This window comes from Dipodomys ordii, unplaced genomic scaffold (assembly GCF_000151885.1).
Source record: "Dipodomys ordii isolate 6190 unplaced genomic scaffold, Dord_2.0 Scaffold8, whole genome shotgun sequence".
Lineage (NCBI taxonomy): Eukaryota > Metazoa > Chordata > Mammalia > Rodentia > Heteromyidae > Dipodomys > Dipodomys ordii.
Window position 1 is genome coordinate 323,032 of NW_012267224.1, and position 27,751 is coordinate 350,782.

A 27,751-nucleotide genomic window follows, 5' to 3' on the forward strand; every position below is an offset into this window, starting at 1 on the left:
CCTCAAAGCTCCTGCAACGTCTTTGATGGCCACAAGGTCTGATGCTGTCTGATATGGCCTTTTGCTTGCAGATGTGTGTGTGTGTGTGTGTGTGTGTGTGTGTACACCCATGTGTGTAGTTGGGGAGAGAGAGATAAAAGAGAGAGACAGAGAGACACAGAGACACAGAGAGACACACAGAGAGAACAGGGAATTTCCCCTCCCATCATTGTATCTTCTAATGATTCTAAAACTTAGAATCTGGCATGGGATATCATGAGGTCCTCCATGACTGAGATTCCCCTTAGCACCCATTCTCTGCATATTTCCTCTCTGTCCCTTGCTCATTCTCTTCTTTTACATGGCCCTGAGCATTTTCACAAATGGAAGTAAAGCGGCTTTTTAAGTCAGAATTTCCCCCCTCAACTTGTGTGTGTATTTGTGTGCTGATGCAGCCTCGGTGGAAATCCATGTTCTCCTCACAGGTCTCAGCTATGAGGGCCCAGAGCACGGTCCTCACTCCTCCCTTGTTTATTTGCACTCTCCCCTGGCAATCTCATGTAGACCTATAAATTTAAATGTCACCAATAACCCAATGATTCCCCACTTTGTATACTCAGCTGCCCAAACTCCCCTGAGCCCAAGGATATTCTGATCACTGACTTGGCTCTTCTTGGATATCTAAAGGAATCTCAAATCAAATACTCCCTCCCAATGCTGAACCCCTTCCTCATATATCCTCAAACCTACCCCTCTATTAATTTTCTGAAAAGCATCTCTGTTTACCTGCTGGCTGAAGGCAAATGCCTTTGAAGCTATCTATCTATCTATCTATCTATCTATCTATCTATCTATCTATCTATCTATCTATCTATCTCTTTATTGTGAAGATGATGAGCAGGGGGTCATAGTTACATAAGTAAGGTAATGAGTACATTTCTTTAAGCACTCTTACCCCCTCCCTCATTTTCTCCCATTTACCCCTCCATACTCCCCTTCCCCCGCCCCTCCCCCAAGTTGTATAGTTCATTTCCAACATAATGTCTAGTGAGTATCATTGTTGCATTCGTTCATCCATGACAGAAACAGCAGGAGCTATTCTTAACTACATTTCTCTCCATTTCCCTAGCCAGTCTATCCTCGGGTCTTCCTCCAAGAAGCATCTTCTCCTCGCTGTTCTACACCAATCCAGACAATGCTGCCTAATACTGAGAGACCTAACTCCAATCTTGATTCCCCCCTCCCCCCCGTGGTGTTTATAGCTATATCCTTTCATATACTAGCACATCTTCCTTGCTTGCTGCAGTGGCTTAGATCTAATTTCAAAAGTGTCCTATCTCACATGTTGGGCCCATGGTTAATTTTGGGTCCATTCAGCAAATCCTATTTGTTGTCCCTGGGGAACTAAGTGGTTTTGAACAGCTTCTCTGTAATTTATGAGGTGCACAGCACTCAGGAAAATGTTTATCCACACTCAGCAATACTGTCAATACCTGTAAGTAAGGAAGTTACTGCTGCAGCAACAGTGCTTGCAGGATACCTGTGATGAGCACGATGCAAACCATGGAGAGGAACACTTCAGTGCTGTCTGGAGGACACCCGAGATGAGGTGGGGTTTGGCACCTCCTGTGTTAGCTGCTGAGGGTTAGTGTCTCACCCAGCTTGCCTGGATTTTCAATGGGAACAGCGTCTCACCAGGCTCGGAGTGACCACTGTCATATCCAAGATATGACCCAAAGCCGAGCATGATTCTTGGCAGTTGGAGAGCTGCATTATCTGTGGGCCAGCTGAACATGCAGAGACATAGATGCCTACTTCTCCTGCCCCGAAGCCCCTCTTTCTGGAAGCTCCTTCTGTCCCTTGGGAACGAGAACTGTGACAAGAAAATACCACCATGGCCTTCTGAGGCCAGCAAGGCTCCTTTCTCCAAACTCCTTTTTCTTTATTAAATAATGTTTCCTTTCTTTGCCTCATGGAACAAAGGAGAACAAGAACATACATTACAAAATGACAAAATCCTACAAGTTCGTGCAGACATTTTCCTGTGCATGAGAACCACAAAACTTGTATGGAGTTTAGAAGTCCTGTACCTGGGGAGGGGGGAGAAGGGCCCGGGGCACTGGCTGGGTCTGTAAGCTTGAGTTACATGTGCTAATCTCTGTCCATTATTTCCTCAGTCCAAAGGTGGGACAGCAATCCTTACCCCTGGAAAGTTGTTAGAGTGAACAGGTATAATAGATAGACAGACAGACAGACAGACAGACAGACACACACACACACACACACACACATAGACACGGTATGAATGACTTCCTAGTGGGCTTCCCCTTCCTTATCTACAAAACAAGAGTGATAATGAGTCTGGTAAATGCGCCAGGATGGGAAGCGTTCTAACAACAGTGCCTCATTTCATAGCCAACCCTGAGTAAATCTGAGATATTCTTCCTCCTCCCTCTTCCTTCCCTTCTGTCCTTTTTCTTCATGTGCTGTGTTTCACGTACATATGGGAACTTTATATAGCAACTGCAGCAATAATTACCTTTAGAAGTATTTACATGATGGGACAGAAGACAGATGCCCAGCCAAATAAAGTAAAAATAACGAGAAGACGATCTACAATAAATGGACAACATGCCAAATATTTAGCACATTATATATTAACCTCTAATCCTGATGAAGACTTTACCAGATGAGCATTTTACCCTCATTAAAATACATGGATAATAAAGACACTGAAGTTCAGCAAGATTAAATCACTTATTCACAGTTGTGAAGTTGTAAGTGACAGAGCCAGTTTTCCCCATTCAGGACTGTCACACCAAGATGAAACAATTTACTTTGTATACAGGCTTTGAATGTCTTGTGGAAAATTTAATCTCAATTTATTCTCAAGCATAATTCTTTTTTTACTGGGCATTCTTCATTGTCAACAGCAAATAGAGAAATGCTGAGAAAGGTCATGTTCTTCAGCAGAGAGACTCATGTTTTGGAACTAGGTGTAATTATAGGGTTGATGTTTTAGGCTCTCACCTATTCTTATAATGATATTGAGAACTGGGCCTTTAGAGATACTTAGGAATAGATGTGATTGTAAGAATACCACCCTCACGGTAAGATTAGTACCCTAAATAGAAGAGACACCAGAAAGCTTGCCTACTTGCTCCTATCTCTTCCTTTTTCCTCTTCATTCTATGCTTCCTCTGCCTCCCTTCACCCCTCAGTAGGTACACAGAAGAGGCGATGTGAGGTGGTTGTTGTAAACTTTGCAAGAGAACAAGCATTGGAAGGGAATACATTAGTGATGTTTTGTCACTAATCAAACACCAGCAAAGGGGGAAGACTAAGGAAAAGCTATGTAAAAGGAAACAACACGTGTCCAAAGAGATTATGCAGTCTTCATGGAGAACAGATTGGGAGCCCTTATTCAGGGCATCTGCTTCATGAGGGATTGACTAGGGAAAGGACCGAATCAGGATGAGGGTGGCTTCTGTCTCTGTTCTAAAAGTGCCAAGTCTTTGGTAGTTGTCTACTTCATACTCACACACACTTCATTGTCTGTATTATGTTGACTTTGCTATTCCATTGTGTCGGCTGTACCCATTTTCTTTTTTTTTGTTGGTTGTGGGGCTTGAACTCTGGGCTTGGATGCTGTTCCCTGCACTCTTCAGCTCAAGGCCAGTGCTCTACCTTTTAAGCCACAGAGGCACTTCCGGTTTTCTAGTGGATTTTTGGAGATAAGAGTCTCAAGGACTTTCCTGCCTGGGCTGGCTTTGAACTGTGATCCTCAGATCTCAGCCTCCTGAGTAGCTAGGATTACAGGCACGAGCCACCGGTTCCCGGCTCCAGTTATATCCTTTTCTAAAGATTGTTCTATAAAAGAAAATAGTTGGGCTATTCATTAGAGGAACTTCCTACTGAAGCCATTGCCTTTCAGTGGAAAGCAGCAACAGAGTTTGAGCCTTAAGAGTCTGAGCCCTTCACCTAAAATTCCTTCCATTGTTGCTTATACCCATTGTGCTTGATCCTGATTCTTACTTAATCCTTATCAAGACTGCATACTGAAACCCTCCTCAAACCCTATTCACAAGTCGCAGTAAGTTCTGAGGTTATTTTTCCACAAAGATGGCTGCCTCCTTCATCTCTGGGAGCCTTGGTTTTTGGTCTGTGGAATGGTGGTTTTCAGCAGGTTCTATGGAGCCTGTGTCTCTGAATCCTGCTGTAGGTACATCTCCTGCTAGTCTACATTTCAAATACTAAACTTCCAGGCCCTATTTGATTGACAGATCTGCTTCAAAAGATACAAATCCATCACGTTCCTATCTCCAGGTGAGTCTGCCTGGATTGGAGCAAGTCTCAGCCTCACAAACCTTCCGTTTCTTGCTCTGTCATAGGGGTGTAGAACTAGAAATACTGCCACGTATCCTCCATCCCTCATGTTCTTTCCCTCTGAACTGTCTTTGCATTGATGCTGTCTGTCAACATGACCTCTTCCGGCAAAAGCTTCTGTTCCTCACGGCATCCGGGGGTGCTGGGCACAAGCCAGTCACTCAGTCACCAGCTGTTTGTAGTTTGTACAATTGAAGCTGGATTCAATTCAGTGTCTGGAGTCTTTTTTTTTTTTTTACTTTATTTTAACTGTCTGACTCTGTAATGTGCCAAGATAATTTTATATCAGAGATGAAACTGACTCGCATAGGGGGAGAGAGAAAGAGAGAGAGAGAGAGAGAAAGGAGAGAGAGAGAGAGCACCGTTACTGAATGCCTGCCAAGAGGTAGGCCCAGTCCAAAGGTTTTGTATGCGGTGGACAGTGTTATCTCCTGCTTATAATGTTCCAAATCAGGCCAGGGAATTTTGCAATGATTTCCCCGGTTCCTTGTGAACTCAGGACAGAGGCCACATGTGTTTGTGGTTCCAGCCCATAGTTAATCACTGGTAGGCTCAGGACGGCTGAGAAGAAACCCCTGGTTTCCATTGGATCGTCAGTGAGGAATACTTTACCAATGCCCTTGCTGCCTGTGTTCTAGTAAGGAGCTAGCAGTCCATTTTTATGGAAATGTCAAGTGGACCATGTGCAAGTTGTTCATGCCTGTAAGCCTAAGCCAGCCTAGGCAGGAAAGAATGTAAAACTCTTATCTCCCATCAACCACCAAAAAACCAGAAGTAGAGCTGTATCTCAAGTGGTAAAGCACTAGCCTTGAGAAAAATTGTTCAAGGACAGTGCCAAGGCCCTGAGTTCAAGCCCCAGCACTGGCACAAAAAAAGTGTCAAGTAGGTTTGTCTTCATTTTACAGAAGAAGAAACTGAGACACAAAGAAATGCCAAAAAGCTGTCCACAAAGTGCCTTCAGCATCCTCTAGATTCAGGATCCTTCCTTCCCTCCCTCTTTCCATGACTTCTTCCTTCCCCCTCTCTTCCTTCCTTCCTCCCTCTCTCCCTCCCTCCTTCCCTCCCTTCCTCACTTGCTTCCTTTCCTTCCTTCTAAATTTGACTTCCTCTTTATTAAGATCCATTTGCTAGTAAGGTGATTGGCATTAATATTATTGTTGTTGTTACCATACAGTTGTACAAAAAGGTTATAATTCCATAAATCAGATCATGAGTATAATGTTTCCTGATCAATGAAAAAAAGAGTTTCCTAGCTGGGTCTTGGTGGCTCATGCTTTTAATCCTAGCAACTCAAGAGGCTAAGATCTGAAGATCAAATTCAGAGGAATTTCAGAATACTCAGGAAGCTAAGATCTAAAGTTTGTGGTTCAAAGCCAGCATGGGCAGGAAAGACCATGAGACTCATTTGTCATTAACCACCAAAAAACTGGAAATGGCACTCTGGCTCAAATGGAAGAATGGTAGCTATGAGCAAAACAAACAAAACTGAGGAACCACACCTAGACCCTGAGTTCAAGTGCCAGTACTGGCACCAAAAAACGGTTTTCTTTAAAATATTTTAATTTACTATATAAAGAGTAAGAACATTTCACAAGTACTGTTATAAAAAAAAACACCTGTCTGACTGATTCCAGATCCTTTTATTCTTCCCAAGAACAACCTCAACCAACTGCATCTTCATGTTTGCATGTAAAAATTCAATTTTTGGTAATTTTAAACATTTTGTTATCTGTTCTTTTGTTTTGGTAATTTTAAACATTTTGTTATATGTTCTTAAAATGGAAAAGTGAGGCTTTAATTTTGCTTTATAACTGCTTTCCTTCACTCTACCATCAGAATACTTTCTAATGTTCTATCTAGTTTAAAAAAATGTGTATTATTGTAGATCATTATTTAACACTAACTTATAAGTATATAAATATTTATTGATGGTTGGGTTATTTATTTTACTTTTCTGGTAGCAGTTTTCAGGAGTCAGTGCTTCAAGCTGGCTGGATAAGTGCTCTATAACTTGAGCAATGCCCCAGCTCTTTTGCTTTCACTTCATGTTTTAGATAGAGTCTCATGCTGACTTTGACTGGGATAACCTCAAACCATGATTCTGCCTTTGTCTTCAAAGGAGCTGGGATGGATGAAAACTGCCATGCTGGGCCCTGGTTGGACCACTTAGTTGGCAATGGTGATAATTTTCCTCCCACACGATGTCCTATAGCTTGGGGGTCATTTTTTATGTGCTTGCAATTACTGTGTGTGTGTGTGTGTGTGTGTGTGTGTGTGTGTGTTTGCACATGCGTGCATGCATGTGTGCATGTTTATGTCTTCTCTCAAACTATAATGCCTTTTGGCATGTATATTGCATTTGTTACTATGCATCTTAGAAACTTCTGGCTTCCTCCCATTTTTACTGATTAACTTCTGACTCTGTTACACAGATGGTGGCTTTAATTTACTTTTAACAATTTTCCTAGAGTTATCTTTGCACTCTCCATGTTTTTATACCCAAAGGCATTGTATCCTCTAGACATTCTGTATCTTATTTTAGTTCTTGTTTTGCTAGGCACAGGCACATCCCTTAGTAGCTTTTGTATGAGAGAGAAAGGGAAGGTAACATTCTTGAAGTCTTCCTTGGCTGAAAATATCATTAACCTCCACTTAATTTACTGAACATAGAGTACTAGGCTCAAAAATACTTTGTTCTCTCAGAATTTCAAAAGAATTTCTCTATTTTTCTGATGCCTGCCATTGTTACTAATATAAGTTGAATGTCTTTCTAATTCCTACTCCTTTAAATATAACCTATATATTGTTTCTAAAATTATTTATGATTTCCCCCCTAAGTTGTGTGTGTGTGTGTGTGTGTGTGTGTGTGTGTGTGTGTGTGTGGTGTATGTGTGTTGGTTGTGGGGCTTGAACTTTGGGTCTGGGCGCTGTCCCTCAGCTCTTCAGCTCAAGGTTAGCCCTCTACCACTTGAGCCACAGCACCACTTCCCATTTTCTGGTGGTTAATTGGAGATAAGAGTCTCACAGACTTTCCTGCCCTAGCTGGCTTTGAACAAGGATCCTCAGATTCAGCCTCCTGAGTAGCTAGGATGACAGGCATAAGTCACTGGTGCCAGGCTTTCCTCCTAAATTTTAATCCAGGTGATACTACCCATATATAAATCAGATTTTCTTGGTAAAAGAGATGAAATTTACTTCTCTAGAAGTGCCAAGCTCAATATAGGAAGGCTTTGCATTATTTCTTGGATAAAAGTTGCTGCTTTCAAATCTCTGGTACAACAAAGATTCTCATGAAATATTTCTTACGGATATAAAACTGATTTCCAACAAAGTCAGTGAAGCAAATTAATAAGCAAAATAAAAACTGAACAAATGCTGTTATAAAAACTAGCTCTTTGATTGGCACTGTGGCTCAAGTGGTAGAGTGCTCGCCTTGAGCTAAAGAGCTGAGGGACAGTGCCCAGGCCCAGAGTTCAAGCCCCATGAACAACCAAAAAAAATTACATTCAGAAAAATGAGCTCTTTGAATATAGCAAGCAATAAATGAAGCTCAGGTCTTATCTCCTTGTACTCATGACATTTAAGAAACATCTTAACACAAGCACAAAATTAAAATGATAATGATTTTAGAAGAAAAGATTGGAAAATTTGAGGGATTGGGGTAATTTTATGTTACAGAAAGTAACAAAATAGTAAAAGCAATACACTGGACTTAATTAAAATTAAAAACAAATCTGGTTAAAAGCTACCATTAAGAATGTGTAAAAGTAAGTAAAGAACTGCAGACAATGCTTGCAATACATTCAAAATGGGAAAAACATATCTAGAATATATAAAGAGTGTATACAATTCAATAATAAAGTATAAAAGTTCAATTTGAGTAAATACGATGATCAAATACATCTGAACTACCTATATGCTCATTAAAATGCTTTCAGCCTCATTTGTCATAAAAATATGAACATTAAAACCAGAGGAAGAAACTATTTAATGTTTATTAAATGGTTATGAATTTTAAATGAAGGACAATGTTACACCTGGGTGAGATTGTACAGTCACCTGAATGGTATTGCAGCACTGAAGAGAACATAAACTACAGTCACTGGGGGGACTCGGTGGGGGTGGAGGGTTAACAGATAAAGCTAATTATACACATGCTACAATCCAGAAAATCTACAGCTAGATAGTTACCCCAGAGTAAAGATAACAGATGTCCACAAAAAGGCTTGTATACAAATATTCCTTTAAGCTTTTTTTTTATCAGCAATCCCAAACAGGAAAAGCTCAAATATCAACTGCAAAATAAGAGAATAAATTCAGAAGAAAAAATGTGTAACAAAATACTTATAAACGTAGATAAGGAAGTGGATTCATTTAATGACATGGATAAACATAAAAATGATTATGAGCAAAAGAAGGTTACCCTAACAGACAAAACAACATGTCTATATGTGTATCTACTGGGTAGAAATCAGACCTGTATTCCTGGGTAACACCTGAGAGGAAGCATGGGGGGAAGGCGATGGGATGGTGTATTTGGGGATTGGAAACAAGCTAAAATGTGGTGGGAGGTACTGATAATTTGGATAAATATATTTTCCAAGACTTAGTGAACTTTACTATGTATACAAATTGTAATGTTATTAAAGTAATTAAAAATAAAAGCTTGTGGGAATGATCTATGCCTTCTCTAAAGGCGACTTCAACCAAAGGATATAAGAAATGGCAGAGGGGCTGGGGAGGAATGGCAGAAATTGTTGTTGGGATTGTAAACTTGTTCAACCACTTTGGAAAGTAGTATGGAGATTCCTCAAAAGACTCCACATAGAGCTCCCCTATGACCCAACAATCCCACTTTTGGGCATTTCTCCAAATGGTCACAAACAAGCCCACACTAAAGCTACCAGCACAACTATGTTTATTGCAGCATTATTTACCATAGCTAAGATATGGAACAAACCTAGATGCCCCTCAGTAGATGAATGGCTCAAGAAAATGTGGTATATATACACAATGGAATTCTATGCCTCCATCAGAAAGAATGACATTGCCCCATTTGTTAGGAAATGGAAAGATTTGGAAAAAATTATATTAAGTGAAGTAAGTCAGGCTCAAAGAAACATAGGTCCCATGATTTCCCTAGTATATGTCTGAGTTAAGCAGAAAAGGTCAGATAAGTTAATGTTAGGAGAAATGAACCCCAAGATAAGGACTCAAATGGATTTTCTTTCTTGCTATTGTTACTAATGTATTTATAAGGTGATTTTTTTTTTGTTGCTTTGTATGTCCCTCCACCACGGTATGGTACTTTCATAATAAAAAAATTACTAATTAAAAAAAAGAAATGGCTGAAGGGGGAAAGGAGGAGAATGCAGGCAAGAATTCATTGTATATGCCACAGAATTGAGGAGAATAAGGGAAGGGGTAGGTCAAAGGGGGGTGAGATGTTTAACTGGTTACATAGATCAGGATGCATTGTAGCCAGGCACTGATGGCTCATACCTGTAATCCTAACTACTCAGGGAATTGACGTCTAAGGAGCATGGTTCAAAGACAGCCCTTGAGATTCTTATCTCCAATTAACCACTAGAAAACTAGAAGTGGCACCTTGGCTCATAATTTTTTTTTAAAAAAGATGCTTTGTTAAGTTGCGAAAAATTCAATGCATGAACTAAAATTAAACAAGATAAAGGATGAGTCAGGAGGGGTGGGTGAGAAAGTTGAAAAGGGAGACATTGATCAAGATGCACTGTATTCATAAATTGATTTGGTGAATGGCAAGTCCTTTGTACAACTACTTAAAGATAATACAAACATTACGAAAAAGAAATGGCAGAACCCAAGTTAGTTTAACAATATATCCAATGGCATCACTTCCCTCTTCTTTTTATAGAGCTACTGAAGCCTTATCTTTAGGATAAAGACTGCCATTAAGATTCAAGGACACTTAATGCAATTTTTTACAAGTCTTTCTATTTCATATGAATGGTACAGTATCATTCTTTCTGATGGAAGATTAGAATTCCATTATATATATATTATATTATATAATAATTATATATTATATATGATTCCACTATATAGTTATATATATATATATATCTTCTATCTATCTATCTATATCTCACATTTTTTTGATCCATTTGTCCATTGAGGGGCATCTGGGTTGATGGCATATCTTGGCTATGATAAACAATTCTACAATGAACATGGTTGGACTGGTGGCTTTAGTGTGGCCTGGTTTGTGTTCTATTGGATAAATACTCTGGAGTAGGATTGATGAGTCACAGGGAAGCTCTATGTTTAGTCTTTTGAGGATCCTCCATACTGCTTAGTAGAGTGGTATTTACCAGAGAATATTGAGAAGAGGAAAGACATAGGATTTTAGGTAGTAATACTATTGTGCTTGAGTGTATGATGATAAATATATGCCATTACACATTTGTCAAAACCCATAGAATGTACAAATACTGAGAGTAAACCTTAATGGAAACTATGGGTTTGGATGACAATGATGTACCTATTTAGTTTATTTGATTGTAAACAATATAGTAGTCAAGTGTAGAATGTTCTCAGCAGGGGAGATCCTGTGACTTTGTTATGCAGGTCTGTGGGAACTCTGTACTTTCCACTGACTTTCTCTCTGAACATAAAACGGCTCCCAAAACTGGTCCATTGAAATAAAAATAAAACAAACAAAAAATATTCAAGGACACAGTGTTCTGCTTCAAATGTATTTGACTTCATTTGCTTTTGCTCTGTTCTCCTTTACTTCTGCTTGAATCTCAGCTTTGTCATATTACCTGTGTTACCAGTCTGGATAACTCAGGAAACAAGTTAGATGTTACCTAACCTCCTTAAAGCCGCCAGTTCTGTGCTGCTTCTCTAGGGCTCACCTTACACTGTTCTCAAGTCAAAGATAGATCCCAGATCAAAGAAACCTTCCACCCAGCTGTCCCCCTGTTTCCATGGGAGCCCTAGAGGAGAGGTCAGAGCACAGGAGAGACCTCCCAGGGCCTCTGAGACCCAGGGGCTCCCCTCAAGGTCAGAGCACAGGAGAGACCTCCCAGGGCCTCTGGGACCCAAGGGCTCCCCTCAAGGTCATATCTGTACCAGATTATGTCCCTCTTTACTGCTGACTGACCCAGAGCAGAATCATCTGTCCCTCTTTGTGTGATCTCTAGGGCCTGCCATTTGAGCACACAAAGACACTGGCTCCGAGTCATATTCATGACATCAGCCTGCTGGTCGATTTCACAGGGCCTCTCCTGAGTTTGTGGGCTAACACTCAATTGTCTGACTCCTGGTACTTTCTTCTTGCATGGGAGTTCGGTGCTTTTGACCTAAGAACCACCCACCAATCTCCTCAGCACATGTCAAAGTCTTTGTTCCCTCCATGCCTTCCAAACTCAGAACCCTATCATTTTTCATCTTCTCCCTCACACTGTCTGCTGCATCCTCCTTGGAGAGAGGAGCAGAGGACGCCTTCCAGCCCCTCCCAGGTGAGCGCAGCATCCGCTGCCCTGGCTGGTTTTCCCCTCTGCTGGTTTTTCCTCCCACTGCATGGCGCTTCCCCGCTTCCCCAGGCTGTTGAATTGAGATGAAAATGTGGAAAACTCTGGGGCCAGAACCCTATAAATATTTGAAGAATAGCTCTCTTTTCATGTCCTGCTTGAAGAATATATTTTTCTTTTCATGTTTCTTTCCTTCCTTCTAATTAGTTTATTTTCTGGGGAGAGCTAGAAAGCAAAGTGATTCTGTTACCATATATTAAAATGCGTGCCTGACGTTTGAGGAATTATTTTCAATAATGTTTGTAACTTTCTGTCATTTTCAGTAGTGTGGTGGAAAAATACAAATAGGGAAAAATTCAAGTTAATGTCTTTTGGAGTTTTTTTTTAATAGAATTTCATTATATATAAATGTAGACTCAGTAAATATTTATTAGGCACTTACGTGTGTAGACTGTTTTGTTATTCTAACACTGGCAATGATAATAATATTAATAACAATAAAATAACAACAATCACAACCGCCATATCATCATTTAAGTGGACTAGGTATTATATAATTCCACTCTTTTATTTAATCTTTCCAATGATTTCGAAAGGTGGGAATTAAAGTCACACTCTTTCTTCAGAAGGAAATTGTTGAGAGTACAAGTAATTTGACTTCATACAGTGTACAGCAAAAACAGAGGTTTGAGTTCAGACTTAATTGGTTCTAGTTTTATGCTTTTAACTCCTGGAGGAGAGGCTAGTCTTTTTCTCCAGTGTTCCCTACCTCTGGTGGGTTTCCAAATGCCAGCCGCAGTTTCTTTCCTGATAGAGTCTCTACAGCTTCACACATCATGCTGCAAGTGACTGAGTTACCGGGAAACAGAAGCACTTATGCACTACTTAGGCACGCAGGGTAGAAGACAAGATGAGCATGGAAGGTTGAATTCCACAGGAAGGAGAGGTACAAAGTCTAGTGCGAACTTAGTATGGATTAAGGAGGCCACTGGAGACTCAGACTTCCCAAGAGTACAAATAGGCCTAGTCACTCATCCACTGGGGAGGCCTTTTACAGAACACTTCCATTAAACTGCAATGCCTCAGATTTGTAGAACCTGTCTTTTGTGTGTCCCATAAAACATGAGTTATGCATAGGCCAAAGAATGCAAGTAGCTTCCATACGCCATAACATTTGCATGGTGACCTCTTATAAATTATATGACCTTTAATACAGTTATTTTAGAGAGCCTGTGAAAGAAATATTTATTATTCCATCTTCCGGAAAGGAAATAGGAAAGCTCTTCGAAACACAGACAGAAGTGGCACACCTCTCTGAGAAGCAGCCTGGATGTGACATTGAGCCAGGAATGGTAGTTTTGAGCCCTATGAGGGGTATTGAGTCAAACTGTCTTCCTAAATGACATGCTATTCAGCCCTGTGGCAGTCTTTACAAAGGTACTCTCATTTCCATTTCACATCTGAAGAAACTGAGGTGCAGGATAGTTAAGCAATTTATAGAGCTGATTAGGTGGGTATTGCATTCCTGTGGTTGGAAAAGTAAGAAAAAAGTATTTGGAGTCACCCTTAACTTTCCCCCCTACTTGACTTTTTTAAAAAATATGTTATTTATTGTAAAAATACTGTACAGAGGGGTTACAGTTACATGAGCAAGGTCATGAGTACATTTCCTATCAAGCATTGTTACCTCCTCCTTTGTTTTTCCCCTACCCTCCCTTCCCTCCCACCGCCACAACTACACTCCCCCCTTCCGCCTCTCCCTCCCCCTCCCCACCTAAATTGTAAAGTTCATTTTTCAACATAGTATCTTGTACCTCTCATTGTTACAATGTTTTTCCCTTCCCCTCCCCAAGCTAGAGAAATGTATATACAAGATGCAGGGCACCGACATCAAATACAGTGAAAACATGGGGGAGGAACATACAAAGAAACAAAAAAATCACATGGTACATTATAAATATATTAGAAACAACAGAAAGAAAGAAAAAAAAACACTTGTGTCCCTATCTTGGGGTTCATTTCGGTTAACATTATCTTATCTGGTCCTATGTACATAGCTTTTGACCGTTTCTGTTTGTCCCAGACATATATACTAGTTATTGCAAATAAGGGAAACCATAGAACCTATGTTTGTTTGGGCCTGGCTTACTTCACTTAATATAATTTTTTCCAAGTCTTTCCATTTCCTAACAAATGGGACAATGTCATTCTTTCTGATGGAGGCATAGAATTCCATTGTGTGTGTGTGTGTGTGTGTGTGTGTATGTATGTATATATATATATATATATATACATATACATATATATATCTATCACATTTTCTTGATCCATTCATCTACTGAGGGGCATCTGAGTTGGCTCCATATCTTCTGCTACTTGATTTTTATAGACAAATTCTTTTTCTCTATCTCTATGATCAGTTTCTCTCCCCAGATCATCCTGTTCTAGTGAGCCCTATAGACATTTTGTCTGTATAGATGCTGCCCTTAGAGAGCCTTTAGGGCCAGGCCTCTGGCTGTTTGGAAATGAGACAATCAATAAAAGACTACTATCTCCTGTTGTCATTTACATTGACTTCCCCATTATCTCCCTGAGCATGTTGTTGTGTTATTTTTGGAGTAAAGGTTCTGTCTAATGCTGGTGGGCATCCAGCCAGGAAGAGATCATGACCTGTCATTGTTTATAGAGACTCTGAACTCTGACAGCATACAATAAAAGCAAAGCACTTACAATGTACCTGCCATTATCAATCAATAAGAAGCTATTGGTAAGCTAATAATGACCCTCCAAGGATGTCCTCATGCTAAGAATCTCCATAACCTGTCAATAAGTTACATGGCAAAAGGTACTCTGAAGAGGCGATTAAGTTAAGGATCTTGAGACGGAGAAATTAACCTGGACAATTTAGGTGATGAGTTCAAAGTAATCAAAGAAGGGGAAAAGGAAGGCAGTCAATATAGAAGAGTTGTGGAAACAGAAATAAAGGTTTGATCAGTGAGCTTTGAAGATGCAGACAGGGAACCATCGACCAAGAAGTTCAAGTGCCTTCCAGAGGCTGGAAAAGTCAAGGAAATCAGTTCTCCCCAGAGATTCCAGAAAGCGTGTAGCCGTACTGACCCTCTTTGCAATGGACTTAGACCTCTACCTGACTCATGTAATTGGCTACTGTGGCATTAGGAAACAGATGTACTAATAATTTCATCTGCATATACTTTCAGGATAACTCTGTGTGTGTGTGTGTGTGTGTGTATTGATATTTGGATTAGGTTTTAAAGTGAAATGTCCTCTATCGGAATCTATGGATTGTCTGTCTTTACCTATCAGCCATGTCTCTTGGCTCCATCACTTCTTTCAATCCTTGAGTAATGAAGAATTTTCTGCCTAAGAGGTTTTTGGTATAGCAGACATTATGGGCAGTGTGTCTTTGATATAGTTTGAGCAGGAAAGCAGTCCACTCACCTTTGGAAGCAGCCCTTACACTGTAGGCATTTAGAGTAAAATGGATTCTTTGGTCAGCAATCCAACATAGATCTTTTTTTTTGGACACTTAATAATTACCTGTAAGCACTTGTACAGTGGGGCTTCAATCCAACATATCAACATGGATATTTGAACCAGAAGAGAAGGGCAGCCTACCACAGATAATTTATTTTAAAATATGAGAATAGAAGTTGAAGTTGAAAGAAAGAACTTAATGATTCTTTGTTTAGTATATAACATACATATAAATGGCTAAGTATTTAAGACCTACCATATTTTTGTAAAGTATATAAATTGTCATTTTTTATCTAGTAGATGATTTTAAAGTGTTGTCTTGGGGGAATCCAATAAAGAAAACCCATCTTGACCTTATGCTAGCTTGGTGCATCTTGCCACTGAGTTCGAAGTTGTGGTTCCAGAAATTTCAGATAGAGTTGTCTTAATTGGTGATACTGCACATGAAATGCATTGCTCAACTGGGACCCTCAAAAGTGCCTGGGCTAATTAACAGGAAGTAACTTTGAACTTTTTGCTCTGTTGAACCTCTTGTTAGTCACCAACTGGCTCGATCAAAACCAAAAATTCAGTTAGGAGGACCTAAGAGTTTTAGGGCATATTCCCAGGCGCAAAGAAGAGTGGAAGGATAGAGACTATCACTATTGAGGCATGGAGGAGTATATATTAATTTTATATTACTTATAATTATCTTCTTTTCAGTTATAGTTCATGTACAACCCTGGAAGATTGGATTATACATTTTTGGCTTCCTTGATTGGACTCCAGTAAAGTTATGAAAAATAGAGAAACAACTGTACACATGAAAGTTATAGATCTTTTTCATTTTCATTCCATCCTCTTTTAGTGTCTTGAAATACTGGATGACCCATTGTAATAATGAGATATATAAGACACTATGTTGAAAACAAACTTTACAACTTTGCGGTGTAGGGGGGAGGGGAGAAGTGGGGATGGAGGAAGTGGGGAGAAAAAGGGATGGTAGGGGAAAAACAGAGGAGGAGGAAACAATGCTCGATAGGAAATGGACTCACTACCTTGCTCATGTAACTCTAACCCCTCTGTACAGTATCTTTACAATAAAAATATATAATTTTTTTAAATCACTTTTTTAGGTCCAGATTCAAATCTTATCTTAATGACTATTGATGAGCTCCTAAAATATTCATCCTTTTCATTCACAAAATGGACCATTCATCACTACCCTTTCTATTTCTTATGGCTGTTGAATACTTCAAGCAACAATGGCTACTTTATTTTTCCGACACTCCAGGTTTCCATTATGGTATAACAAAATGCCCCAAATTGACGGAGATGTCCCATGGAGGTGTGTGACTGGGCTCAGCTCAGTAGTTCTCTTATGTGGTAGCAAACAGATGGCCATTGGGTCTGGAATCTGTTGTGTGGACCCAGGCTGGGTTGGATTCTTCTTCCACATAGACTCTCCACGCTTAGCTTCAACATGACAGAAGCCTTTTCTAGGTCAGGTGTTCTGAGATATGAAACAAGATCCCGCTGGACTTCTTAGCCCACAGGTTCAGACCCCACCCACCACTTCTGCCATACTCTCTTCATCAAGTGAGTCACAAAGCTCTGCCCAGAATGGAGGAGGTGAAAACTGCACACTCTTGTCATGTGATGGCGCATGCAGATAACATGAAGGGTGGAAGAAAAGTAAGGAAGGAAGGCGGGAGGGAAGGAAGAATGGAAAGAAGGAAGGCACCATTTTAGGGATTACCAACAATACCTACATGCTCTATTTCTCTTACCTCTTTTCCATGTATTATCCATTCATTGAGCAAGTTCCTAAAGGTGATTATGGGTCAGTAACTACTCTCGGTGCTGATGATTTAATGCTGAGTATAGGAATAATCTCTGAATTTCATAAAGAACAGTGAGGGAGACAGAAACGGGAATAAGCAAAACATTTCTATCCAGGAGAGTACAGTTGATCAGAATGCAGCATATGGCTGTCCTCAATGAGGCCTCACGGATTCCCTTCGAGAGGAGGTCCCTGACAAACAAGTCGGCAGTCAGTGACTGGAAGATCTTTCCTTGCAAGGAGTGTAATGTGTCCAACATTGCTCAGACACTGCACAGCTTTGCCTGTTCAGCCTCCTTAGGTAGACTGTCATTCCTGTTACCCCTCTTGATTCCTTACCTACTTTCTCTGTGTGCTTGTTCACCATAATAGTTAACATATCCTACATACAATCATCTTTACTCCTGTCTCACCTGTGAAAATGTAAGTTCTACACATGAGAAAATGATTTTCTATTTTGTTCCTTGTTTTTTCCCCCAGAACATTTCTAGTATGTAATAGTCAAAATATTTATTGAACAATGTACCCAATGTCTTCAGCCTCTTTAATAACTTTTTATTTTACTTATAGATTACAAACCAATATTTATTTGCTGTGCATAGAGAGCATTACTTGGGTATCAAGAAAGCCTAGATTGGGGCTGGGAAGATAGCTCAGTGGTAGAATGCTTGCCTTGCATGCATGAGGCTTTGGGTTTGATTCCTCAGCACCACATAAATAGAAAAAGCCAGAAGTGGCACTGTAGAGCACTAGCCTTGAGCTGAAGAGCTAAGGGACAGTGCCCAGGCCCAGAGTTCAAGCCCCATGACCAACAAAAAAAAAAAAAAAGAAAGAAAGAAAGAAAAAAGAAAGCCTAAATCTACTTCCTGTTTTGCTGCTCAATTCCTGCTTGACTCTGTATGAAATGTGCAGTAATTTGCTATAGATTTCTTCAAACCCAGAACAATCTTGACTTCTGTAGTCTCTTCTTCTTCCAGGAAGCCACAATTCTTTGATATATGTTCAGTGAAATAATGAATGTTGAACCCAATACTTAAATCAACAGTTTCAAGTTTCAGAAGAGGAAGACACAGGAAGAAGGCCAGAGATTCTCAGAAGCGGTAGGCTGTTCAGGGCATGCTCTGGAGAGGAGCTTGTGTTTCTTTTCTTTCAAGAAGAGAGAAGGAGGAAAACAAAACTTTTCTTTAAGATTTAAATAATCAGAAATAGCACAAAAAGAGTCCAACAAGGACCTCTTAAAGCTGAGCAGTATATAGTAACTTCTGGGCAGATCTGATTTGGTTAACTCTGAAGAGAGCTTCTAGAAGATTGGCATTGTGGTTATTCAAAGCTTCTGGCAAAGGAACACAGGGCTGGCAGTGGAAATGGCACAGGGTTATTTGGTAAGCACCATAGTATTATGGGCAGCACATGTGTGCCTAGGCTCCTGTTGGCTATGGATCATTTGTTGTAAAACAGTGCCGGTCCCTGACAGCTTCCGGAGGCACAAACAGCTGAATGAGAAGTAGATGCTTTTACCTATCAGAAATATAAAAGGAAGGTAGGAAAGGCAGGTATTGCAAAGGGGGGGAGGAATGTCTCGAAAAGCAACATGTTGTACATAAATGTTCACTAGATTCCTCCTGCTTTGCAAATTCCCTCGGCTGCATGCTTTGGGAGTAGTCAGGATAGCTCAAAAAGAGAATTTTCATATAGAAACTTGAAAACAGAGAACAGAAGGATCTCTTTAGACCTAGAGCAGCAAAATGGCTTTCTAGATCAGAGGCTAGATCTAAAGACACTGGCAATGAGGTGCCTGAATGTTTATTCCCTTCCCGAGCAACGACTGTGAATATGAACAATATCTCTCCAGCCTGCACTGATTTCCATTCCTTCCTGTCCCCATTTCCAACCTCTGCTTGAAAAAGTAAACATTTGAGATGTGCAAATTCTCTCTGAAGTATTGTAGAATCTCAGTGAGTTCTCAAGCAAATCAATGCCCATAAAATAACATCACAACATATTGTTGTCAAATGACTAAATGTCAAGATAAAGGGCAATTTCTGAAATCAGCCAGGCGAAGTAAAGACACATCAAGGCATATTGAGATATTAATAATGGTGATGGCTAAATTCTCAGCAGCAATGAAGTGGGGTAGAAGACAGAGAAGGAAAAAAAGAACTTTGATAGTACAGTTAAATATCAAGAGAATAAAACCTGCTTAAAAAGCAGTAGAACAAATGATAATTTTGAGATAAACAAAAACTGTGGAAATTTATCACTATCAAATTTCCACTATGTGAAATGAATGCTAAAGGATATTCATAACAGAAATGCTGTCTAAGTCATTAGGGTAAGAAAAATTAAAGATTGAAGACAAATATTTTCACGAACGCAAATGTTCTTTTGATGACCTGCTTGTATATTTACACACACAAAGCAAACCCCGTGACCTCTGAGCCCTGGCCAGTGAAGTAGAGAAGGTGTTAGAACACAGTATCAATAACGAATGCATGCCCCTACTTGTACAATAACACTTGGGGAAAAGGGCATTTAAAAAATTTAAAAATTAAATTCAATTTCATTTAAGCCAGTACTGAATAATATAAAATATCTTGGTGAAACCCCTATTCTGAAAACCAGTAAATATGGACAAGAAGAGTGAAAATGCCTAACTTAATGAATACCTATCATTGTATATATGTTCATATATATAATGCATGTTATAAAATATACATTACACAATGTATGCCACATATAACATACGATATATGCCTTTGTATGTAAGTAAGTATATAGATAGATACACACATGCATGCATTTAAAATGTCTTTGGGATAGAAGACCCAATACAGATGCATCAGTCCTCTTTAAAATAATCTGTAGCTTCCATATAATTCCAATAAAAAAAGTTCTGTGGATTTTTTAAAAATAGAAATTGACAAATTGAAACTGAAATCTATCTGAAAAAGAATAATTTAAGAGAACTTATAAGTTAAGACTTCCTACGAAGTCACAGTAATTAAACAGTATTACTAACACAAACATAAGTGAATTTATCCACAGATGAAGCCCAGATACACAGTGTCAGGGGCTTTAGTCAGCACACTTCAGTCAAGACACTGGGACAGTAGATCTGGGAGTTAAAAGTGCTTTCAGTAATGATAATAGAAATCCTGAATAGCTTCGTAAAGAAAGAAGTCTCAAATCATACCTTACATCATACATACAACTCATCATAGACTACAGTCCTAAATGTAATTCCAGAACGTCTATTAGAGCATGCAGAAAAATATCTTAGCATCTTTGGAATAATGTTCTTAGCATTCAGCCATAAAAATTAAGTGGAAAACTGAACTTGGTTACAAAAAATATGGAAAGCTTTGGCTTATCAAAAGTTAATTTTGAAAATAAAAAGACACGCTGCAAGACAAAAATCAATATGTTATGATACATTCAGCAATGAACTACATACTCTTAATAAATAATCAACTCCTACAGCTCAATAATAAAAATACAAACACCTTTATAAGAGTGAGCAAAAGACTGGGGTAGATCCCTCAGAATAGGAATGTCCAATAATTGCAAGAAGATATATTTACCAAGGTTAGGTACCCAGGTTAGATATTAGAGAAGTATGCACTGAAGTCATAGTGATATATCATTATTAACTGATGTGAAAATTAAGACACTGACCCTGTCAAGTTTTGGGCAGAGGTATAGCAATTGTGACTCGTACAGATTCATAATGAGAAAGCACCCTGGCACACTGGGGAAGTCCTTATATTGTGAAATCCACACCAGCTTAATAATCATCATTTTTCCATTGATAAACATGTCTCAGAAAAAGTTGGCACAAAAGTTTTATCTGAAGCTTTAGTAAACATGGCAAAAAGAAACAAGACAAAAACCCTACTCCCAACTCCCTCCAAATTAAAAGCACCCAAATGTTGATCAAGAAAAGAATACACAGGCAGAAATGCACCCCTCCAAATAAATAAATAAATAAATAAAGGGTTAGTAAGGTGATGAGTCTTTCTCAACAGGATCTCATTAGTGAGTGTCACAGTCAGTATTTAAGGATAGGTAACTGGAATTCAAAATCTAGGACCCTTCTTGAGGAATGAAAGAAGAGTTTTAAAAGGGTGAGTGAGCAATTGGCATTCTTTGCTTTGTTCTAATTTTGCTGCATTACGTACTGCATTGGCTAGAGGTCAAATACTTCCTCACATCGAATTTTTTGGCTTGGGCTTTGTTGTAATTAGACTTCACAAGCACCATAAGTATCACTGCCCACTGGGTGCCATTAAGTACTACAAAGCATTATGGAAATTCAGATTTCCCTAGCTAGAAGTGATCTTTGCTATGAGTTGAAATAGAATCTTGGTCTGATACTTAAGGCCCGTCATTATTAGATGAAAACTTTTAAGTCCTTTTTTTCCAGGGTCCCAAAGAGAAGAGAATGTCTGTTACTGCTCCCAGGGAGATATGTGTGTAGCAGGGGCATTGCTTGCTCCTTTCTTTCTTTCTTTCTTTCTTTCTTTCTTTCTTTCTTTCTTTCTTTCTTTCTTTCTTTCTTTCTTTCTTTCTTTCTTTCCTTCCTTCTTTCTTTCCTTCTTTCTTTCCTTCTTTCTTTCCTTCTTCCCCATTCCTCCTCAAGTTGCTATTTAAACTGGCCATGGCTGCCTTCCAGTCCTACAGGTCCAACATGACACACTAAGCAGCCAAAGACCTCAGAGCTACAGTGGTGTCTGGGATAAGGAATAATGCACTTGTATTGTAATGCTTTCAGGACAACTCTAGATCAGAAGTCATGAGGAACCTGCAAAGCATCTATAGAGTAGATGTGCATTTGTCTTCTGGAGGACTTCATGCATATTAGCTTAATAGCCAGAAACTTGTAAAGAAGGAAGGACGTAGGGACCGGTACCTCAAAGCATGTCAGCCCCACAAGTCATGCATGGACTTCAAGCCCATGAAATAATGGACCATTTTTAATCACAAGATGGATTTTTTTCTCATGACTTTGTAGCTCCCTTTCCTGACATGCCATCAGACACCTCTAGGGCCAGTACATTTGCTTTTCCAGGGCTCCAGTCAAAAGTATCCCAAACTGGGCAGAAGGTATTCTCTTGTCAGTCTTGAGGTCTTAGCAGTCAAGGCGGTGGTAGAAGGGTTTTATTCAGCGGCACAGGGTGGTCCTGCCTTGCCTCGCCTGCCTTTCATTACTGGTGCTCCTTAGCTTGTAGATGCATCATTCCAACCTCTGTCTCTTTTCCCAGGCAGCTCTCACTTGCATGTCTCTCTGTAATCACGTGGCATTTTTATAAGCACACCTGGGTTGTGGGCCACTTTAATCTAGTTGAGCACAACTTGATTGCATTTGTATAGATCCTACCTCCAAGGAAGGCCACTTACAGGTACTGAAGGTTAGGCCTTGAATATGTCCTTTAAATTCTTAATTTCAGCACTCTGCTATTGAATGGGTGATTGTCTCCAGTCTTACTACCTACCAGTGGAGAGTCTGCCTACAGGCACAACCATTTAATGCCTTTCTATAATTTAGGAACGAAGGTTATAAACTTAGCAATGCTCAATCAAAAGCTAACATTTCTCACAAGTTTAGTTTTATGAATTTCCCTGGTAACCTTTTATTGTTATAAGAAGGGATAAAATTAAAATCAACAAGTCTGGTGAGACACAAGCTGGAATTGCCTAGACTCTCAAAGGAAGAAGAATCCCTTTCTCTCCAAACAACAACAGACCTAACAAAAAGAAGTACAGACAAGAGAGAAAAGATGGACAAGAAGAGGATCTTTGTGCACTGGGTGCATGTGTGGAAGAGTTTCTGTTGACATCTGGTAGATATGTTTTCTCTTCTTATTTAGCTTGTTTGAGTTGCATATACATGTAACCTGTAGATAATAGAGCAACTGTAAATGATACATGCAGTGGGACGATTAAAGTAGGTTGGTGAGAAAAATCCCTAAGGGGTGTCTTGTTGGTTTGCTTATTTCTTCTCATCATTACTTCATCTTGTGAAGATGATCATGTGATCTAGTCAAAGGGAGACAAGAAAAGCCTGGAGTTAACTGCTCTCTGTCTGCTACCATGCTGGGTACCAGCTCACCCAGGCTTCTTTACAGAAACAATAAGGCTTACTAACTCCTGCAGCCTGACATAGATGCTCTACACACGCAAAGCCACACATGCATCAGTTGTAATGTTTTCTCTACAAATGGGTACAGGCCAAAAAATTGGATCTACTTTGACATATATTGTCAAATGAATTGTGTAGACCTGATTCATTCTGCTTATTGGCTGCTAATATAAAATCCAAAAGAAGTTACTGGTTTTATGTGCTTGATTTTTATTGTTAATGGAGATTTAGACCATTTTGGAGGCATGGTTACTGTAAAAACAGAAGCACAACTGCACGGAGTGTCCTGGGTAGCTGTCATTCCAGGCATGCGATGTGCAAGGTTCTCTGTGGAATAACTTCCGCCTAAAATCGCTGAGTCAAAAGTTATTTCAGTTTTAATTTAATAGGAGTTGCTATCTATTTTCCCTTGAAGCTGTTCCAATATAAACTTCTATTGTCAGTATATAAAAGTGTGTTTTTCACATGTGAGTATTATCAAGTTATTAGATCTTTCTGAATATATTAGGTTTAAAAATGGTATTATCAGAAATTTCAACTTCAATGTATTTATTTGTGGGGATCTTCAAGATGTTAGGAGCCTCACTCAACATAACCTCTGCACACCTTCCTCACTTTTCTAGTTGTTTCTCAATCTACATATATATATATATTGTTTATTGAGTGTTAGGAAATCGTTAGGAAATAATTTAAATTCACATGGTATAATGTGCAAATAATTTCCCCAGCTTACTGTTTATCCCTCATTTTTCTGCTATTTTATTTGTTGCTTGTTCATTGTATTTTGTGATGTTATTATGGTTTGAATTCAAGAGCAGGCACTTTGTAGGCAAGCACTCTTAGGATGTAAGCCACTCCCTTAGTCTAGTTTAATTTTTAGATAAGGTCTACTTTTCTTCAAAACTGTCTTTACTTTCTGAAAGCTGGGATTACAGGCATGTACCACAAGGTCCAGGTTATTGTTTTCAGATAAGGTCTCCCTTACATTTTCTTTGGTCCCAGCAGGCTTTGAACTGTAATCTTCCTGTTTCTGGGTCGTTCATAATGGGAATTAGTGTCCAGTGTCACCACACCTTGGCTTTAAATTTATTTCTGTGTAGACAAAATTTTAAACTAAAGAAGACATTAAGGAAGGAGATGGGAGATGAGAGAATGCTAAGGCAATAGTGACTGACCAATGGATGGGAGACTGGAGAAGGTATGAGGCTTAATTTTTAAATGAAAGAAAACAAGTCATGTGTTTGATGGGTTAAGATGGAGGGCAGACAGAAGAGCGATGTCCTACTCAAGCTATGAGAAGGTTGTTGGCAAGATGAACTGTTGCAAACAAGATAAGGGTACCTAGCAAATGCTCAACTGCAGGGGAGAGTTCAAAGAAGGAAATGGATAGAGTTTCAATTGGTCTTGTTCTAATCCTATCTTGGTGTGGCAACAAAGCATGATGGGTCAAAGACAGGATAGGGCATAGAAAGCTGGATCTCCTCTGTAAGATTTCCCTGGCGGAGGCACAGTATTCTCATCTGTTAAATAGGGCTGTTCGAGTAAATTGATGAAGCAACCACTGCTGGCCCTCGTATACATGCGTCTAAGGTACCTTGGCAGCCTCACTATCCCGGTACTTCTCCTTCCAGATCCATGATGGTCCAGGGTCTGAAGCTCGGGCGTGCTCACCCCTGCCTCAGAGGAGGCGCACTGTACCAGTTCTGCTGGTTGGCATGGGGCCATCTTCCAAGCTAGGCTGTCTCCAGGGGAGCCTTTGAAATATTGACAGCCAAGTTGGATGGAGGCCCAGAATTGAAAAGAGATCAAAAGCATAGCCTTCAACAAAACCAGCTGGAAATACAACTATTAAAGGAAGTGTGGGTGAAAATACACTCTGGAGGCTGGAACTTTATTTTGCATGTAAAACACAAAACACTAGAGGCCCAGAATGAGACCTTGTGTGTGTGTGTGTGTGTGTGTGTGTGTGTGTGTGTGTGTGTGTGTGTGTGTGTGTGTGTGGTTATGGAAGAGTTTGGGCAAGCTTTTGATTTGTCTGATGAGAAGCGGTTGTTGAAATATGTTTAGTCTCATTAGCTACGAGTGGGCAGAGGTGTCTATTCTCTTGTGCTTGACAGAATTGTGGCAAACACATTTTTACTTTATTTTGCAAAAAGACCTTAGATGTGGACCTGTTAAAGCTCCCTCTACATTGTCTCACTGAATTTTCATATGAGGCCCTCAAAGATAAGGGGATTAAGCTATGAGAGGCTGAATGTATTCCCAGGTGACAGAGGCTCAGACCATTTCAATAGATTGGCCATGTAAATGGCACATGCATTCCCAAGAGGAATGAGACACTCAAGAGGCGAGATGGGAGATTTATCACTTGGAGGTCAGTGTGGGCCACACAGTACGTTCCAGATCGGCATGAGTTTATAGAACAAGAGCTTGTCTCAAAGCAACAAGAACAACCACCACAAACACTAAAACCTCCTGAGGTCTGGCAAGGAGAATGATCCGAGTTTGGAGTTTTGGTAGTAGAGCAGGGGATAGACAGACTTGGGCAGGAAGAAGGTCTCTTGGTTGTGGTACTACTAATATTTTATGAGAAATAATTCTTTGCTTCAGGGGCAAGTTCTGTGTTCTGTAAAATGCTTATCAGTATTCTTGGTTTGCCCATAGTATCACCTGTCACAGTGGTGACAATCAGAAATACCCCAGACATGTCAATTACCTATCCCATGGGAAGGTACAAAATCAGTTCTATTTGAAAGCCTTGAAGCTGATGAATGACATAGCTTTTATACATACAGTGTCCAGAGGAGAACTTCTTAAAACTAGAGCAATGATGGGGACTGGATTGCATTGAGTCAGAAGAGCTCCTGTTGCAGGACTGGACTCCTAGTGGACAGGAATCCGTTACCTTGAGTTAGTGGATTCTCTTTGGAAAGAAGTTCATGAATGAGTCACATATTTGCATTTTGTGACAAGCCAGCATGTCTGTCTGCTTGTATCTTTCAAAGCACACAACACTAATTTAGTCACGATCCCTTTGATGCACATGCCTTTATAGATAAAAACCAGTTCAGTAACATGTGATCTCTCACAGTTGTTGAGATGGCTAAAATGTAGAAAACTGGATGAAAATCTTGTTGGCCTGAGTTTGATGATGATATAACACCACAAGTATGGTCCATAAGCAGATGATTGATATAGTGATTTTCAAAGAAGGAGAAATCTCTGCTTTGCAAAAGACACTGTCAAGAGAATGAAAATATAATGAAAAGAGAATGTTCATAAAAACACATCTGGAGCAGGATATGGTGCTGCATACCTGTAGTCCCAGCATGCAAGAGCCTGAGGCAGGGGGATCATAAGTTCAAAGCTAGCCTGGATAACATATTTTTGTTGTTCAAAATATCGAAATAACCCCCTAAATGAAGCAATAAGAAAAGAAATGGGCCAAAGACTTTAACAGAAATCTCATTAAGGAAGATATGCAGAAGGCCAATAAGGATCTGGAGAAATGTCCCAGTAATGAGAACGAGATTCAGTACCTATCTATCAGATGATCATAATACAGAGTGCTGACAACGTCAAGTGCTGGTGAAGATGTGGAGCAACTGGAACTCTGCTTCAGTGCCTGTGGGGATGCAAAATAGTATGACCACTACAGGAAGTTTTAGAAATTACTTTTATTTATTTCTTTATTTTTATTGTAGAGCTGATGTACAGATGGATTACAGTTACCTAAGTCAGATAATGAATATATTTCTTTTTGAACAGTTTCACCTCTTCCCTCATTTTCTCCCAGTTTTCTCTCCCCCTCCCCCAGGTACCGCGTGGTACATGGTGGTGAAGTAAGGAGGTCAGTGTCGCTTCTGGGATGATTCACCCTACAACAGTAGTACCATGTTTTGAACTTTTCTTCCCAAGTTGGCTTCAAACAGTGATCTGAGTAGCTAGGATCTCAGGCATGAACCACCGGCCTTCTAGTCTGGCAATTTCTTGTGGAACTAAACTCATTCTTACTGGCTGACCCCGAGAGGTCATCCTCCCAGTCCAAGAGCAGAGGGACTGGATGGGCAAATGGAAAACAGTTGCAGAATCAGTGAATGGGCCCAGAGTCAGTGAATTGACCCTGAGGAGGAGATATTCACCTAAGTATCACAGTGGGATTGGAGTGACTTTTGGGGCTATTATTTGTAATTTGTCTTTATGTGCCAAATAGGACTTTAGAGCTTGCTCCACCAACTGTAAAATGTCAGTCGTGCACAGTAATCTGGTCTATTTCTTCACAGCTGAGCTCTGTCCCCTAATTTATAAGCACAAATGCCTGTACAACAGTGGAACTCCAAGTATTGGCCAGTTGGGATTTTATTTTCAGATTCTGAAAATCCTCGAATAACCTTGGGCCCTAGGCTTCTATGCATT